This window comes from Marmota flaviventris, chromosome 10 (genome assembly GCF_047511675.1).
Source record: "Marmota flaviventris isolate mMarFla1 chromosome 10, mMarFla1.hap1, whole genome shotgun sequence".
NCBI lineage: Eukaryota > Metazoa > Chordata > Mammalia > Rodentia > Sciuridae > Marmota > Marmota flaviventris.
This window is the reverse complement of record NC_092507.1, coordinates 74,118,751-74,137,816: the sequence shown is the minus strand read 5'-3', so window position 1 is coordinate 74,137,816 and position 19,066 is coordinate 74,118,751. Positions and strand designations below refer to the sequence as shown.

At 37.1% G+C, this 19,066-nt stretch overlaps 1 long non-coding RNA gene across 1 annotated transcript; it reads right to left on the bottom strand.

Annotated features, from left to right (window-relative positions):
- Window positions 1-6,588: 6,588 nt before the first annotated feature.
- LOC114092506 (uncharacterized) lies at window positions 6,589-18,535 on the bottom strand. Its single transcript, XR_003582754.2, has 4 exons — window positions 18,396-18,535; window positions 10,257-10,384; window positions 7,879-7,993; window positions 6,589-6,812 (listed from the first exon to the last, which is right to left on the bottom strand). It is a non-coding gene; the product is annotated as an uncharacterized lncRNA (long non-coding RNA).
- Window positions 18,536-19,066: the final 531 nt, after the last annotated feature.

Here is a 19,066-nt window from a genome sequence, read left to right as displayed (position 1 = left end):
AACCTGCACATCTGAGTACCCAAAGTCAACATCACACCATCTATATGGAATCCAACTGAGAACTCTCAGTGCCTCACCTCCCCCAAATTTCATTAATTTCATTTGTACATAACCCTATCAAACTTACTGTCCAGCTTGTGGTGCCACAGCAGAGTAGTAACCACACAATGTAGTCAGGAAAGTTATTTTTATAAGTAAGATTTTTATACTGGATAGGAACTAACATTGGTTTATTTTTCTTTATGCATAAGACCTATGATTTAATGCTTAATACATCACTCCTAGATATATTACTGTGTTCATTTTGCAGATAAAGATATTGAGGTCAGGGTATAAGTGACCCCAAATGAAAAGCTTGAATTTTTATACAGCTTTCTCTTCCTCCTAAGTCCACCTCTTCGTAGTTACATCATGCTGCTTCACTGTTAATGGCACAAGTAGCAACTGATAGTCCACCAGCAAGGAAAGAATATAATCTAGACAGAAATATTCAGACCACAGACCATCCTACATACCACAATTGGTGTCGAAGATGTCATCTCTGGATAGCACAGCAGAGTCATTAATGTTCATAATGATAAAACCAAGTCATCAAAAAGAGATTAATTACATTCCATCTACTCTGTTTAAGAAGGCAGAGAAGTGTGAAATCCATTTTAGAAAGATTTCCATCAAAAATGATTAAAATTTTCAACTATCCAGAATGATTCATTCCCTGGGGTTTCTACATAGCCAAATATGTAAATGAAAAAACACAAATATTGCCCATTTTCCACAAAACAAAGCAAACAAATCACATATACACAAAGGTGTGGAAAAGATTCAACTGAACTGTGGTTTGGCTATCCCTACAGTGCTTACCAGGGTGTATACCTAAACTGATAGGCATTCATTTTTTTAAAAGAGTGTGTACCTTTCCTCATTGGTCAAGTGTCCATTTGAATGGTTAGTGCCCCTGCCAGGAAGGTTTTAATTATTTTGATTATTTTTTTCTGCTATATGATCTTAAAAGGAGGGGTTAATGTATTCCCCACAGTTCTGAGCACATAGTTGAAATGAGTGTGTCTCTTTCACCCACAGCTTCCTAAAAACCTAACTTGGCTTCAGGTACAAAAGAGAGGTTATTTTATTACAGAATACTACTTGATTTGAATTTCAGTTATAAAAACAAGAAGCAAATGTACTCCTCATCTCAGTCTAGTGCTTCATATGTGGTAAATATTTAATAAATATTAGTTAAAAGAATTCTCTCCACCAGTAGAAAATGGTTAAATAAATTGTGTAAAATTGCAGCACATCTAGGTGATGGAATGATGTCTACCTATTTCAAGTAATGAGCTGACAGATGCTCATATGGATATTTATTCACCCTCCATCCTTTACTAGAAGAATTTTTGACTTCTAATAAGCACTCGATAAATATTGATTGAAAGGATAAATGAATAAGTTAAATATAAAATTAATGAACAGGGCTGGGGATGTGGCTCAAGCGGTAGCGCTCTCGCCTGGCATGCGTGCGGCCCGGGTTCGATCCTCAGCACCACATACAAAGATGTTGTGTCCACCGAAAACTAAATAATAAATATTAAATAAAATAAAATAAAATTAATGAACAAATTATAAAACTCTATTGATATAAGTATATGATTAATATGACAATTTGGGGGAGGGGATATGCATATAACTGAATCAAGAAATATTTGCAATGCTACATGGCAAATTATTAATAGTAATCACTCTGGTAAACTCCACTGTTTACTTATATGTTATTTAAATGTTCACCGAACATGTGCATTGCTTTTATAATTGAAATAACTTATGGTATTACCATCACAAAAGAGTTTCACTACCATCTGACAGTCTGGTAGTTAAGTGTTCATGATAGAAGGAAAAATTGAGATGCTATCAGCTGCCCACGATGTAGAACATTTCCAGAACACTGCTGACAAGAGCAAAAACAATGTCTCCATATTGAGAAGCCTTAAGTGGGCAGGTAGTGGAGAGGTGTGAAAATTAACCAAAAGAGGAACCATCAAAAATATTCAAAGAAGGAAGGATGAGAATTAACTCCTCAATATGTCTGGGACTTCCTCTTGATTATTAAAATGTTGGGAACTAAATAGAGGTAGTAGTCCTCGTCATATAACATTATGAATGTCACTGAATTGTTTACTTTAAAGGGGTTAATTTTACGTGATGTTAATTTTTTCCTCATTGAAACAAAGCAAAACAATGTATATTCACCAGATAAAAATTTTAAAAAAATGCATAAAGGTTTTGAAAATCCTCCATGCAAATATGGGAAAATTCCTCAAGGGACTAATTCTCAAAATCAAAAAGAACCCATTGTGAACATCAGGGTCCAATTATAAAAATAAATCTCAGTCTATTCTAATATAAGAACCTTCCAATCGATCTTCCTTACCAAAGCAAGTTAACAAGGGGGAAAAATCATCAAATTTTGATACCAGAAATGGTCAACCATTCTCAGCCAGGTTGACCACAGGTGCAGCTGTGCTCTTCAATGAGCTTCTCACCTGCATAGACCACGTGTTCTTCATATGTTTATCCCCAGCCTTTGATGGAGTGTCTGGCATGGTACACAGTGGTTGTTGAATGAAGCAGTTTAACATGAGGCTTAATGCTGCAAGAAATGACCAGTTTGGTGCTGGCCAGTGGAGGACCAAAGCCAGGATCTACAAATAAAAGCAAGCAACATTCTCAGAATAGCTTATTTCTTTCCGGCAAGGCCTTCTGCCCATACAAACACCTAAGAATCTATTAGAAAGCTCGTGGAAAGGGATATTCCTGGACTCTACCTCCAGATAGTCGTGTTCAGGGAGATCTTAGAAATCTGTTTCACAAAAGGTTCTCAGGTGGTTTGATGCAGGTGATCTGTGGACCACACTTCTAGAATCCCAGCTCTAGCTTCCAACTCCCTAATGTGAGCTGTCTTCCTTAATTTGTGGCAGAAATGGAAGCTCAGGACAGGGACAGCCAATGTCTTTTCACATAAAGAAATGTGGAATAAATAACTACTAGACTCTTTTGACCTGTTTTCATTCAGTGTAGGAAATACTTTATAACAATCAAAACTGTCCAGAAAATGAAAATGACTCGTGGTGTTATAAGCTTTAGAAACATGCTTGAAAGAAACATTTCTCAGGGAGTTATAATAATTCTCTTGCACTAAGAGGGATTTCAATTGGTTGGCTCCCAGGGTTCCTTCCAACTCGGGTTCCCTGATTCTATATTAAAAACAGCTTGAGCGGGCAAAAAAAAAAAAAAAAAAAAAGCAGATGATTCATATATATCTAACTGCTTTGAGAACTGTATATTTCTATAAAATAAGAAGTATTATTTACAATACTCTTGATTTGGGGGCTAGCATCGAACATGGTTTTTTTGAAGTTTTCTGAACTTCATTTTAATTTGCATGAAAAAAATCGAATACAATATTGCATTCAAATAGAAATTTGGGGGATAAATTTTATTTGTACAGTATAATAGGGATGAGGTTTTTAAGACCTATTTTTGTCATTAGGCTTAATAATTTTTACTTTTTCTGATTTAAAAACTAATGGTGAAAAATTTGCAAAATTCAGAGAAATTTAAAAAGGACATAATATAAAGTCACATATGATTTTACCATTGAGAATTAACCTTAAAATAACATTTAGAGCTATTCTTTACCCCTCCCACTCAAATACACACACACAAACAAAGAAACTTCACACTGGCCATTTTATTATAATTTCACATATACTTTGAAAACATATTCTTAATCAACAGTACATTATTCCATTAAGAAACAAATGGATTCATGCCAGAATAAAATGGCCCATGAGTCAAATTTGATGTTGACTGGTGGAAAACTGAATTCAAGAGCTCACAGCACCACCTTCAAACTGAAGTATGCAAAAAAGAACAACAACAACAACAACAAAGTATTGAAGATTTAATCAGTTTCCTATCTTCACACATTTTATTTTCCTGCTATGGTAAATATGTAATGAAAATGATTGTGTCTGGAGCATTGATTTACCTTTATATATTTAGGATGGATCCTCAGCTATGGAGACTTTATTTTCAGCCCTATGAATATTTGTAGACATTCCATGCATATTTTAAAAATGCTTTACAGGAAGATTGCATCAATTATGGTTCTTCCAACCATGGAGGGGAGACCTAACTCATTGCTCAGTGGCAAGTATCAGTATTAACATAAAGAAACAACCAGAAAATTTTCCACCAAATTTAATGGGCAGGAATTTGAAATTTTGTTTTTCCTTATTCTCCTTTGATTACTAAGGAGCAAACTTGAATATATTTGCAAGTCCATGTTACTCTATGTATCTTTTTTTCTTTTAATGTTTTAGGTCTTACTTCAATAGTTGAAAATTTTGCGTCCCACCCAAACCACGGCTGCAGAGTCAATCTGGAAGAACTGAAAGGCTCTTCAAGATGGCGGACCAGAGGGAGGCAGCATTCGGTGTTGCTCTGTGATTCAGATCTCACTGAGTTGGAATACTGCATCTCTGAGAGTGTTGAGGACCTCTATATAGCTGCTCTCCACAGAAATCACCAGCACTGTGATCCCGCACAGGCTTCAGTGGTCCAGTAGGACGCCTGGCATTCAAGCAGGACCCAAAGTCCCAATTTCCAGCCCATGCAAGGGTCAGGAGCGCCTTAGTAGAAGCACCTATCAAAACATCTGCAGATCACCAAGACTTCACTCCACTCCCATGCAAGTCACTCAGCTGCTACCTACCCACAGCACAAGGCCATTGCCCATCTCTCCCCACCTCACCAGGCTCCCCCCCACCTCACCAGGCTCCCCCCCCCACCTCACCACCCACATCACCAGGCTCCCCCCACCTCACCAGGCTCCCCCCCACCTCACCAGGCTCCCCCCCCACCTCACCACCCACATCACCAGGCTCCCCCCACCTCACCAGGCTCCCCGGCACTGAAAGCCGGCCTCCGCCATCTTGGCTCAACATTCTCATCATATCAGGTGAAGGCAATTCCCAGATCAGATCTCCAGCGGCCAGGTACCAATTTCCAACCTTCCCCCCTCCCCAGTGGCGGTAACCCAACACAGTAGCGGCCCAGTACAGGTGTGCAGTGCGACCAGGGAGCTGCCTATGGGAACCCAGGGTGAGTTTCCTCAATTGGGAACTGCTAGGGGAGAGGGAAACAGGGCTAAAGTTTGGAGCCTAACAGAGAGACCAGGAACTGGGAAATCTTCAGGCAAGAGAGGGAGATAGTACCGGGCACTCATACAAGCAAGCGGTCCCAAACAGAGACCCATGAGGTGCATTCTTTCTGCAGGGACTGGCAGGTGCCACTCTCTGCATCCAGGCACCCTGCAACAGGACAAATCTTCCCACCCTGGTTACCTCTACCATTTGGAGGGTAGAGACACCAGCTTACAACAGACCACCCCACCTATTGGATGAGAAGAGAAGCAGGAAAGGTAGGAATCTCTAAAGCTAGCTACAACCCTGGTTTCTTCCTTTGAGTTTTTTGTTTATTTGTTTGTTTGTTTTTTCTCTTCTACCCCTCTATCCTCCGGCCCTCACATCCCCAATATATGTGAAACCAAGAACTTTGCATGAAATAGGACTTTGAGGACTGAGTCATCTGAATAATATAATATTGAGGTGTTGTATATGCCCCCCCTTTTTTCTTTTTCTTTTCCTTCTTTCATTTTTCTTTTCCCCTCCAAATTTTAATGTTTCAACATCTGTATTTTTCTAAATACATATGTGTGTTTGTTTTCTGTACTCTACTGTCATTGCCTACCCTAAATTACTTCCTGTCTATTCTCTTGCTACTAACCCTCTTTACTAGATTTCTCCTTCATACTTCCTAAGAAATATTAACTCTATATCCTCACACCCTACCTCCTCAGCATATCTTCCTATGCCTCACCTCCAGTTTATTGTCCACCATGAGAAACTGTAAACCTTTTTAAAAAAACTACTGATTATATTTTAGATAATAATTGAATCCAACATTTCTGTACATTGAGACTAAACTACAAACGTCTTAATTACAACAAATTGTTCATGGGTGATATATTGTTAATAGTGGGATCTGTTAACATTATCTTTCCCCACAAAGGAGAGGTCTTGGAACCCTATAAGAGCACTACAAACCTATAGGGTAAAATCAATAACAATCTAAAATCTCGTTGCCTGTGGCACAACCAGGATAAAGTATTTATTTATTTATTTTTAGGGTGAATCTCAATCTACAAAATTTTTCATGTTTCTTAGGGGGGAAGCACATTTTAAAGAGGAGGACATAGTTATCAAAGTTATTTTAATATTTTTATTCTTGAAATTAAAGATATTGGTGGTGCTAAGGTTTTTGCAGAACTATAAATATGAATGACTTTTTCAAATGCTTGGGAAGACACAATGTAACATAGATATACATTTTTTTCACTGCCTGCACCAAAATTTTGTTTTCAATAAATCAAAATAATTCTGTCAGAAAGAAGTAATTTCAGGTAATGTTTTATTTTCATAATTTAAAAAAGTCCTTCAAATTTGACAAGATTCTTTAACATCTACCAGAATACCCTACATAAATTACTTACAAAATCATGTCTTTACTATATGATATTTGTTGTCACCTAACAACTTTGTGAATCATCCTGGAAATGGCATCTCCCCTCTGGGTGACCACCAACAGGTGTTGGTGACATCTCTGGCTGATGAATATGAGTCCGTTAAACAAAGAGTGTATAGTCAGAAACTTCTGAATTTCATACGGTGTGTTTTTGTCCCATTAATTTTTTCCTGTAAGATAAAACATTTGTTAAAAGAGTAATATAAATACAATGATAAATTTTAGCATTTCCATAGTCTTAAAATAATCAATTTTAGAGCAAGATTTATTTAAATGAGCACAACTCTCTAGACATGTATTACTTTTTGTCAATAAAATTTACTTTATAATCTACTACTTAAACCTTCTTTTTTTAGAAAATAAACTTCTTCTGCTTATAAGTGATGCTTGAGATGCTGAGAATTATTTGAACTGTACTCAGTTTCCTGGAAGTTTCTCTCTTTACTGTGTCATGCAAAGGAAACGTTGCTTTCTTTTCATTTATTTTTTTTTACTACCTTTCACTGCAAGATTATAAATGACAGATAGATATCATGGCAACCTAAAAAACGATCTCAACAAATCATATTTTCCAACATTTTTGTTCCTCCCCTGTTAGTTTGGATATCAAAATCTGTGGACTGTAATTCAACCAGTGCAAAAAGAAAAAAAAAAAAAAGTTTAATACTTACTTTCCATTATCAGTCTAAGCATTCAGATAAATAATCCCAAACTTCTGCATTTAAAACAAAGTGTTGTGGGTAAATACCAATTAATTCATAGTCTAGCTGCTTCATAGTGATATTTCTCTCCTTTCTTTCCTATTTCTCAAGGTAGTGTCTGGGTTCATGGAAAGAATTCTGTATCCTTGCAAAGAGGAAGGAGGTCTGCATGCTGTCTGTATTATTTTTGCTGGTCTATGATCTGACAAAAGCACTCTGGTCTTCTCTAGTCACTAGCATCTGGCTCTAGTGCTACTGAATTTTTGCTGGTACTGCTTTCTTTTTGTGTGGTTGGAGGGATGGACATAATGCCCTTGCTGATATATGTCTGGTGAATTTCAAGGAAATGTCCTGCTCAGACTTCACTGCCTTATCTCAGCTCTTATGGTCTCTGCAGAACCTCTGGTCAGCTGCCTTTCATCTGCTCTTAGCCTCACCATGGTGGTCCCATTGAAGGTCTGTTGCATGGTAGTTCAACCAGTTGCTTGAGCCTCCTAGATTCATAAGCTGACTTACAGATCTCTTCCATACCCACCTTTTCTCTGCCATAATAGGTCATCCTGACCTTTCAGTTGCCCCAGGGTTGATGTGAACTGCATGTGAAGGTTCTTCTTAGCCCTTCTTTTTGATTAAATACAGGCCAACAATTTCTAAAAAAAATAACATAAGTGGCATAATGTGGCCTCTGAAATTTTTTGCTTTTTGCTTTTTTCCAGAGACTATAATTTTTCTGAGCTGCAGCCTGAAACATCAAGTACTGAGAATAATTTTTTTTTTTTTCTCCCAGACCTGGGTGTTTCAAACCTAACTTCCTTCCCTTTTACCTTTTGCATTTTCCTAAGGGAAAAGCCAGGACATTCAGTTTGAATTCTTACTTCCCCTCCCTTGAATTCTCTCAGAACCACTCTCAGGACTGTATCTTTGTCTTGCTTTTGGTTTAAGTTGCGATTTCCTCACATCTAGTTCTTTTCTGCTCTACACTGAAGCCTATTTTCATTCCTCCAAGACTTAATTTGTATACATAAGTAGCTCCTAGAACTTAGAAACATCCTTTCAGTTACCACAAATCTCGATTCACAAGATTTTTGTCTCACTACACACTGATGATTAAATAAAAAACATGAACAATAACTCTTTTTTCCTCTTTGTATTCCTGTTTTAATAATCCAAGTCCTTCCTGAGATAACAGATGCCTCTGGCTGAATAAAAGGAGGGTCAATTAATTTCTTCAAAAAGGCTTATCCTTGTTATAGTTGAAACTGATGATAGTGAGAAATTACTTTGTCTTCCACTTGGTTTTCAAATTAATTTCTTAGAGATCCATTCCTTTTCTGTAGAACTTACTTTTTAAAAACAAAATACTTTAAAATAAAGATAGACTATAGTTTATCTTGAGCTACACAATAGTTTTCATATAGTACTAGGAGGATTTCAATAAGAATGTTTGAAGTTTCAATCTAATTGAAAAAGCATCAAGTATATTTAGCCAACCTCCAATATTGTGAATTAATGTAGGGTGGAGAGGTTTATACAAGGAAGAGACAAGATCTTCACTCAGCCAATAAACACATAGTACAATCAGAATAAAATGGAAGACTAGAAATAATTGTGTCAACATGTGTTTATGGCTTGTAATTGAAATAATAATAGCATAGTAGCTAAAAAAAAAAGAAAAGAAAAAACAAATATGCTACCATTTTCTTATTCTTCTCACTGACAAATATTTGGGGAAAATAGTAGGTACCCAATAGATACTTATTGCCCTACATCATCTGTTGAATAGCAAAAAGGAGTAGCCAGTCTGAGCAACTTGATAAGAAAGTGAAGACATAAAGCAGGAAAGGTGGGTTCAGCCTCACACTGAGGGTAGAATCAGGACAGGTGGAAATGGAGAAAGCAATTCTTTGAGGCAAGAAGAAATTAGCATGTAGAATGGCTTGGTAAATTAGACTCGTGGGCTCAGAGGACAGTGTTGTTGTAGTAAGCATTAAGTTGGCTGAACAACACAAATTCTAGAAAAATTTATTTGTTCAGATATTTGTTCTTGGCATTGCATCCTCCCCGCCCTGCCCTGAGCCTCCATATTTTTCATAAAGCAACTGCTTTTTTCATATTCTTCCTCTTCATGAGATTCCTGCTGGCTCATCCCACTGCTTCTGTTTACTTGGTCACAGCTGTCCATGAGTGTCTTCTTCTCCCAAGTGGTCTGACTAAGCAAGTTCATGGCAAATAATGAGCAGCCCAAAGGTCAGTCCCAATAGGTCTGCAAGATTGGACTTTGGGATAAATCCATTTTTGCTACTAGTATTTTTCTTCTAATCCTGCAGCTTAATTTCCATTGAAATAATAATAGCATAGTAGCTTAAAAAAACACAAGTATGCTACCCTTTTCTTATTCTTTTCACTGCCAAATATTTTGGGAAAATAAGAATATATACACTGCTTAAACTCTCTTCCAGCCCATAACTCTTCTAGAACTGCTTCTTCCAGAGTCCCAGTGGTTCAGGGACTCATCTCAATGACTTTTCTTTCAACTTTACTCTCTTTGATTTCCTTATTTGATACTTTAACGAAGATCTCTTAAAGTGTTGTTTTTCCCTTCTTCTTAGGTTTCCAGAATACAAAGATCTGATTTGCCTCCTACCTCTCTAAACAATTATTCTTTTTGCCTCCTCTTGCTCCCCAAATGTTATGATTTTAATGTTATTTGTCCCCCAAATGTTCAAATGTTGGGACCCACTGTGGGTGATGTTGAAAGGTGGTAGAAACTTTAACAAATGGAGCCTGGTGGGAAATGATTAGGGTGGAGGCATGGCCCTGGAGAGGTAGTGAGAGAGAGCTCATTCTCAGAGAGTGAGAAGTTATAAATTAAGAAGTCTAATCCCTGATCCCTAAACATCTCTGGCTACTTACCTTTCATGTGCTAGCCATGATGCCATATTGTGAACAGCAAGGAGGTCCTGAACAGATGTTGGTGCCATGCTCTTCAAGCTCCAAGCTTCAAACTCAGCAAGCCTCTTTTCCATAGGAAGCCCTCATGCCTTGAGTATTTTGTTACATCAGCAAAAAATGAATTGAATATACCAAATACAGGTGTTTTCTAAGATTCTGTCATAATATCTTTTTCCTCCCTGCAATATCTTCTTTGGATTTATACTGTGTACCTTGAGTATTACTTCTATGCAAAAATAATTTATAACCTCTATTTTCAACTGAGTTTTCCACTAGATTATAATCCTGAATTTCCAAACTATATTTGCTGAATATTACCACTTAAGATATTCCTATCAATCACTTCAGTTCAATATGTCCAAAGCTGAGGTCCCCAATATCCTTCTCAGGTGTCCCATTACTTCTCTGTGTCCTTGTCTGGCAGTATTGTGTAGACCTGACTCATACCAGTTTATGAAGACTCATTGTGGGCATTTTTTTCCCAATCCTAAAGTCAGCCATGGTGGGAACATTTATACTACAGATAAAGGCAAAAACTACAAATCAGGGCTTTGTTTTCTTTGTTCTTTCTCCTCTCATTCTTCCTCTCATTTCTTTCTCCCCATTTTCTGAACGCTAAACATTTTCCAGCATCCTACTAATTTTTGTCATACCACTCTCCCAGTTACTTAACTTTGAAATATGGCAGACATTTGGACTCTTTTCTCTTGCCCCCTAAATCCATTTCACTGTCAAGTTTTTTAATTTTCAGATCACTGCAAACCTTACCACCTTCATTACTTCTAGCCTAATTCTTGCCAGACCTTTCTCCCAGTCTTTCCCTTATCTCTAACTGACTGGGCAAAGGCTACTAAATTAATCTTCCTTAGGACCAGCTCTGACTACGGTCAAAAGTTTCAAGATTCTTCTTGCTTAAAAAAGTTTAGAGTCATTAATTTTCCATCAAGATAAGTCATAATCTGGTCCCCCAATCTAACTCCAGCCTCTGTCTCAGTGTTCCTATCAGGTGTCTCAGGATCCTGAGTTCCTACTTATTTATGGATCATAAAAAGTGTTTAGGAAAATCTGAAGAATCAAGTTATCTAATTGGCTATATGGGGACTTTTTTTTTTTTTTTTTACTATGTGTCTATTTTTTTCCCCTCCCAAAGAATACCTTTGCCATTTCCTCACATCAAATCTTACCTATATATTAAGGTTCAGCCCAAGGTCAGTTTCCCCAGTCAAAACAATCCATTTCAACATCTAAGGACCCATCCTAATGTACTTTACTTTTATAATCACGTTTATAATTTTTGCCTTTCATTAAGATTTCCTATGAGTATGCTACATCCTTTGTAAAAAGTGAGCTGGGCCATGATGATTTTCTTCTTGGGTCTAAGGGGCACATAACCAAAGTTTGTTGAATAAGTCAATTTAAATGAATTAAACTATATTCAGCATTTTTTCAAATTTTCTAGTAATTTTTCTTTTTATAACATGTTCTAATGGAGGAAGAAATTTTTAAAAAATATATTTGTGATAGTAATCATTGAGAAATCGAGGACTGCCACTTAGACAAGGTTATGCCTGGAACTTCAGATTCCCTGCCTTTCCAACATTATTTTCCACCATACATGCTCTTACTCTTTACGTTCTAGGCAGAGTTTGCAAGGATGGATGATTGTTTGGCTAATATACATATTGCCTAGACATTAAAGGAAAGATATTAAGAAATAGTATACTAGACCAGAAGCTCCATGAGGACGGAGACCATAACTGTCTTAGTCTCCAAAATAGTATCAAGTTTGACTAAGCAATATTTTGCAAAATTAATGAACCCACTTCTTGTGCTTTTGTCAACTCCATAGGTAGAAGGATGAACATCATTCCTAGCATTATTTTGCTGAAGTTTATATTTCAAAGTTTTTTTTTTCTTCCAAGTTATAAAACCACTGTGTTGTAGATTAAGGACTTTTTCTCCAAGGGCTTTATTGGTTTATTTATTTACACAGTTTGACTATATCTTGGCAGATAGCATCAGTAACTGAGCACAGAAAAAGAGTAATCGGGCACTGTTTTAAAATTTACTGATGACCTCTTACAGAAGTAATACTTTAACGTGGGCAACTTGAGTAACATCCCTGACATTTTTTGCCCTTGTTTGTCTCTGTTGCATGATGGCTAACATCCTTAAATACATAGGTTATAGTTAATGATCATGGCGTCTATTTATCTTGTCTAAATATATTTACTTTGTTCTAATTCTAGAGAAGATTGTGTGTGTTTGTGGAGGTGTTTGTGTGTGTGTGTGGGGGGGGTTGTTTGTTTCTTAACATTGGATCAGAAAGTTTCCCCTTTGTTTTATTCTCTCATCTGGAAATGGCTCCACTAACAGAAGCCAAAGATCTCTTCAAAATATATGTACATAGACTGCTTGACAGTGCAAATTGTTAAACCACATGAGTAGATGGCATAGTCTAAAGAATATCATCATAGGCCAAGATCCAAAATGAGAAAAAGACATTCTGAATCCCATGAAGGTGACAGATAACATGTCGGGGCTTATACAGAATTGGTGAAACAGCTATTAATATTCTCTCTATTGCTTCTAGTATGTATTGTTTCCCCCATTCTCTCTAAGCTGTGTATGTTTTTATCAAATATTAGTATTTTGTCACAGCTGATTGCTTTAATTTTTGTTATACCTCATTCCTCATAGCAATATTTATGATGAAATCCCTGGTCTACTAAATGCACCTTTCTCATGCTGGCTTTTAATGTGCTCCATGCCTCTTGTGTAGCTAACAATTATTGGGTTTGGGCTTATGGAAGCCTCCGATAAAGTGTAGTTTCCAGAAACACATTTTTTGGGGGAGGGTATTTAGTGTTAAAATGAAATAGTAAGGCCCATTAACACATCTGACAATCCATTTCAAGATATCATGATTCTGAAATATGAATGTGAAAAAAGCATTATCTTAGCCTCATCCCTTCCATTTCTCTCTATGCGTCGTAATATTTTCTCGATTAGTGTGGTTGGTAGACTGTTGTTTAAACCAGTCAATGCAAATTAGCCTTGTAATTTCCTTTGTAATAAAAGTCTGTTCTTGCTCACCTAATCTGCAGTTGAGTATTATTCAGGCTGTTGTTTTGTGGTTCTATTAAGGACAAAGGAGTCAGAAGAGCGGTAAATATAATCTACTATCATCTAGTTCAGATATGGGTTTTAAATGATTCCTTTTTTTACATTAGTTTAAAATAAATTTTGTGAAACACTGGCTGTCATCTTTGAAAGTGCTAAACCCTATATTTATTTTAATACATTTCTTGGAAAATACTGCATAATTAAAACTTCTAACATACATAAGGGTAAATAAGGTATTTTTCAAAATATTTTAGAAGCTCATGTCCAAGGCTAATGACCAAACACTCATACCAACACAGAAGGAACACGTGTAAATTTATAAATAATGTGAGTTATACTTTCATTTCAGGGAAAGTCATTTGTAAATTAAATAAGCCTTTAGACTTTCTTGTTGATGATGATAATAATGGACAACAATAACTCATAGCATTATTGAGGGCTGCCATTTGCCAGATTCTTAAAATAAATTAACACTAATCTTCACAACAACCCTGTATATTTATATATGTTTTTTCCTATTCTTCCAGTGAAAAATCAAAGCTAAAAAGATTGTATAACTTTCTTAATACTTCATGCTGGAAAATTACAGAGTTGAAATGTGAAATAATGTCTCCCTGATTTTGGTACACATCCTCTTTGAATACCTTGCTTCTCACCCACAACCTCCAAATACTTGGATCTCACAATTTGGAAAATATGAATTTGCTATTAGGGTTTATATAATTGCTAATTGGCTAAAATAATTTATGACATTTTTCTATAGAAAACGTTTTTTCTTTCCATATAAATATTTGTAAATAAGATCTAAAATGCTGATCTTTATTAATTTTGTTTCAGTCTGGCACATTGTACCCAAATACAATTATCCCTTGGTGTCCACAGGGGATTGGTTCTAGGACCTGTGAATACCAAAATCTGCAGATGCTCAAGTTCCTTATATAAAGTGGCATAGTATTTGCATAGACCTATTCACATCTTCCTATACACATTAAATAATCTCTATATTATTTATAATTCCTTACGTAGTCTGAATACTATGCAAACATCTCTTATACTGTATTTTTAAAGAATAATTTCAGTAAAATTGTCTGAATGAGTTTGGCACAAATTAAATTTTAAAAAAATATTTTTAATCGAAGTTTCATTGAATCCACTGATGTTGAACCTGTGGTTTCAGAGGGCTCTCTGTATAAATTGACCTCTGACCCACCCCTCAAGTCCCATAGTCAACATTAGCCACCTTTTCTGTCCTCCAGTTGTTTAGATCTCTGCCTAAGCTGGAAAAGACAAATGTTCTTTGAGCTCCTCAAGCAGAGCAGGAAGCTGTCTTACCCATTTCATATCAATATCTCTCACAATGTCTATCACTAAATGGATACTTAATTGTTCTCCTTTAGGCCCTAATGTCTACATTGGAGTCTCAAGGAAAAGGGTGAGAATCCACCACCCCCAGGTAGTAAAATGTGTTGAAGGGATAAGTTAGTCATTCAATTCATTGATCAAGTTCTTGAACAAAAAGAGGCAAAGTAGAATAGCCACCCCCAGAAAGAAAACAGAAATGAGTCACAAATTGTCTTGTCACCAATGGGTCCTTCATGGGATTATTTGAATAATAATAATAATAATAATAATCAATAACTATCAGTCAGTACCCCATTATCTCCTAATCTGTGCCAGCTTTTTAATATATTAATATGATCTCATTTAATTCATAGAAAATATGGCTAATATTATTTCCTATCTTAGAAATGAGGAACATGAAACACAGGGGAATCACTGCTATAACATGTCAGCCACCAGCTGAACATAAGTCATCTTCCTTCAACTCTGGCTTTCCCCACAACACCAAATCTGGAATTTATCCAGGAAAATAAGAGGTTCCTGTGTTTTATAAAATGCTACTGTTTCTTTCACCTACTTTGTGTAATTATAGATTTATAGCTGTGCAATGAGTTTTATAAACTATTTATATACTTAAAATATACTCTACACCAAACAAAAGCACATTGTTATTTTCATGGAATTATTAAATGTGCATCCAGGATTTGGATGCCATATAAGGTAAACATGGGCCACATTATTATTGCTAGGCCTATTTTATGGAGGGGTGAGTGTGCAGGGGCGTGTGGTGTGTTACCCACAATTTTAAGAGGATGCAATTCTTGAGCTTGATGATACTTTACATATAGTTTAATGTTTAAAAGAAAGTGCCCCCAAACACACCATTTCTATTACAAGCTAGATTATTCCCTATCAGATGAAAGACAAATTGGGAAATCTTTGAAGTGTTGTATGCAGCAGCAATTTCGAGTGATAGCTATTAGAAATGCATGTAACCTTATTATGCTAATATCCAAATAAAAGATGGGGGCAGAAAGGAAGAGTGAAATACAAAGCAAATAGTCTGTTCTTTACCTAGCGTCACCCTGGAAGATGTCTCCATTCTGGTTCTACTTCTTATTACAACCTCCTAATTTAGTTTGTGTTTATTTAATTATTTGTTCATTTCAGAAAGAAACTTACCAGTAAAATGACTAATTTTTTAAAAGAAACCAAATATATTTCAGAATCTCTGCCAATGTGTAATGTCTTCTAACACTGGCCAAAAATAGCAGTAGACTAATTTTGAAATAACTGTTTTCTCTGCAGAATTTTCAATGATATTTTCACTTGCCCTCCTTTCTTGAACTCCCGCCCCAGGAAAAAAAAAAAGGGTGGAGGGTCGGGGGAGATAACAGATTACAGTAAATTTTGGCAAAGAATTCTATTTGCATCATTTTCTTAGAAGTCACGTGCTTTGGATTTCCTCTTGTTTATGATATATTAAAATGCCTTCCAGATGTTTTTAATTATAGAAAAAAAAACGTTTTCAAGAAAGCAGAGTAATCCATAATAAAATTTCCTCTTTTTTTTAATGGCCAATAAATTAGTATATTCCAGCTTATCAAACTGCCCCATAATTCTGAGACTGACCTGTTTCTAGAAGGTCAGGCATTGAGCTAGACAACTAGATTTGGGCTGAGGTTGAGTTTTACCAAGAACACTTTCAGTTCCTGTTTCCAATTGAGGCTGCTCTGTGCCTGGGGCCTACCCCCATGTAAAAAGCCATTGGCTGGAAGTGCTTAAATGTCCCACACAAATATAAACACCTCCATAGTGTTGGGAAGATGAAAGGAACAGCTTATTGATATTGTATATGCTAACATTTGGATGTGGAGGGAGACGGGAGAGACAGCATTTAACTGCTGGTCTCCAATGCTGTAGCTGGGCTGTAGGAGGAGGTTTTCATTTACTGATGTTGGATGTGTGCCCAGACTGCCATAGTAGAATTTAGGGAGAAACACAGAAAGGGGTAGAACCACAGAATGGTTTTGGGGAACATCCATGTGGAGCAGAAGAATAAATATATATGAAGACTGCTTCCAGAAATGAAAGGACTGGTCACTGGGGAGGAGTTTTGAGCACCCCCAAATCCCATCCTGACCCTCTGCATTTGCACATGAAGGTAACTCTTCGTTCATCCTAATATTGATTTAGAATAAGATAAAATTACAATTCAGTTAAAGGGAAAGAGGACGGGGGAGGGCTGGAAGAATTCTCAGACCACTTTGCCTGCTATTTTAAGCTTAGCAAGGAGATAAATGTGGGTCAGTGGGCTGTATTTTGTTTTGTTTTTGTTTACTAATATTATTGAAGCAGAAAGGCCTTTGTGGATCACGGACATGGTGGTTTTTAAAATGTAACTGCTAATCAGCTATCATGTAGAACAGACCATAAAACTGCAAAAATATAGATTTCTTATGGTTCAAAATGTGAATTTAAATGGGACATGTGCCGTTCTCACTTAATGGAGAATTTTCTGCTACTTCTCTCATCACCCCATCTCACCTCATATCTTTATTGTGACTTTAAGCATATTTGCCAAATATGAGCAAGCATGTTAATAATGATAGCTCTGGAAAGGAATTTTATCAAAGAAGTGTCTGCAAAAAGTGGTGCTTGAGGAAATTTTAAATAAAGAAAGTGAAGTAGTATGACAGATATAAAGTGGACAGTCAGGATTTATTGAGTACCCACTATACATAGAAGAAAGAGAGTCTTATAGAAGAAAGAAATTGAAAGAAATTTCACTGGACCAGAGTGGATGGGGCAACAGTGGAAAGCTATGGGGTACCAAGAAGACCTGTTAGCTCAAAGGTTAGAAGCCTGCAATTCACAGGAAAGCATGCAGGATTCAATGAGTATCTTGTAGTGAGAGAAAAGAGTGCCAGTAGGTCAAGGATGGTTAGGACTTTGAATTTTACAAACAAGCATAAAATACCAGAGGGAGACAAAATGCCACTATTTGTTTCTGTGGTCAAAATGTGTCTGTTGGGAATAAGTGGAAGATACCAAGACAAATGAACTCAGTGTAGGGTTCTCTCTTACCACCAGTAGCATCTTCAGTGACAGCAGAAAAGGGACTGGATGAAAGGAAATACCACTCAGTTTATTCCACTGGGCATCAAGACCATTTGACTCAATTTGAATGAGGAATTTGGAAGAATCTTTGGGAAATGTGACGTCTGGGAGAAGAGGGGATCAGCACATAAATGATATAAAACAGAATGAGTAAGGCCACCTCCATCCAGAACGAATTGAGACTTTTGAAGTTACCAAGTAGTGCCACCCTACTGTACCAAGATAAAGAAATATAGATTGAGTGGTTCAACAATTCACACTAGCAAACATTTATTTCTAACGGGCTATGAATTAAGCAGAATTCAGGCAATGTTCAGGAAACAAAAACCACCAGTAACACTAAAAAAAGCACTCCCTCAGTTATTTTAGCCAGAAATTGCACCTGTTGATGTTGTTATAGTCAAAGGGCATTGCTCCTCAATATGGGAAGCCCACTGTGATCCAGGAGCTTTAGTAGGAAATCAAGTGGAGTAAGGAGGAAAGAAGGGATAGTCCCCACCCCTTCTGACTTACCAAGTCAAAACTTCAGTCCATGGAGAATTGTCAGGTTTTTTAGCCCCCGTCTCCTCCTGACCAGCAGGAAAAGCATGCCCCAACAGGACGAGCCAAGAAAGGTAAAGGTCGACTGGCCGCCCACCTCAGCCCGCCCTCCCTCCTGGGAGGACAATCAGACGTTCCAAGGAGTACAGTCAAAGCAGAATCTCATTTAATAAGGAAGTACACACAGCTGATATACTGCACAGGAGCCAATCAGAATAAAGGTCAGAGGGGTGGAGCAAGTTCACATGTACACCCATCCCCTAGTCCTTCCAAGGGAAGGCACGAGCTGTCCACGAGGGGCGGAAGAGTCCTGGACCTATCCTGAGGTGGTCCACCTCCTCCGTCACCGTCCACAGCACCACCTCCTAGCTGATCGCCAGGAGCCACATGTACAGCCTCAAGACCAGGAAGCAGGCAGCCATGCCCTACAGAGAATAAATGTCCAAGCTGGATCTTACCCATATGTATAGGTAGAGAGAATATTACCCATATTGCCTAGGATATGGCCCTGACATGAATGAGTTAATTATCATGCATTCCAGGTAAGAAATATTTGTCCACAAATAACCTGAATGGAGCCTGAGGCTACCTCTTCCTTTTTCCATCTCTTCGGCCCCCAACCTTGTTCCAAGGAAAAGCTCATG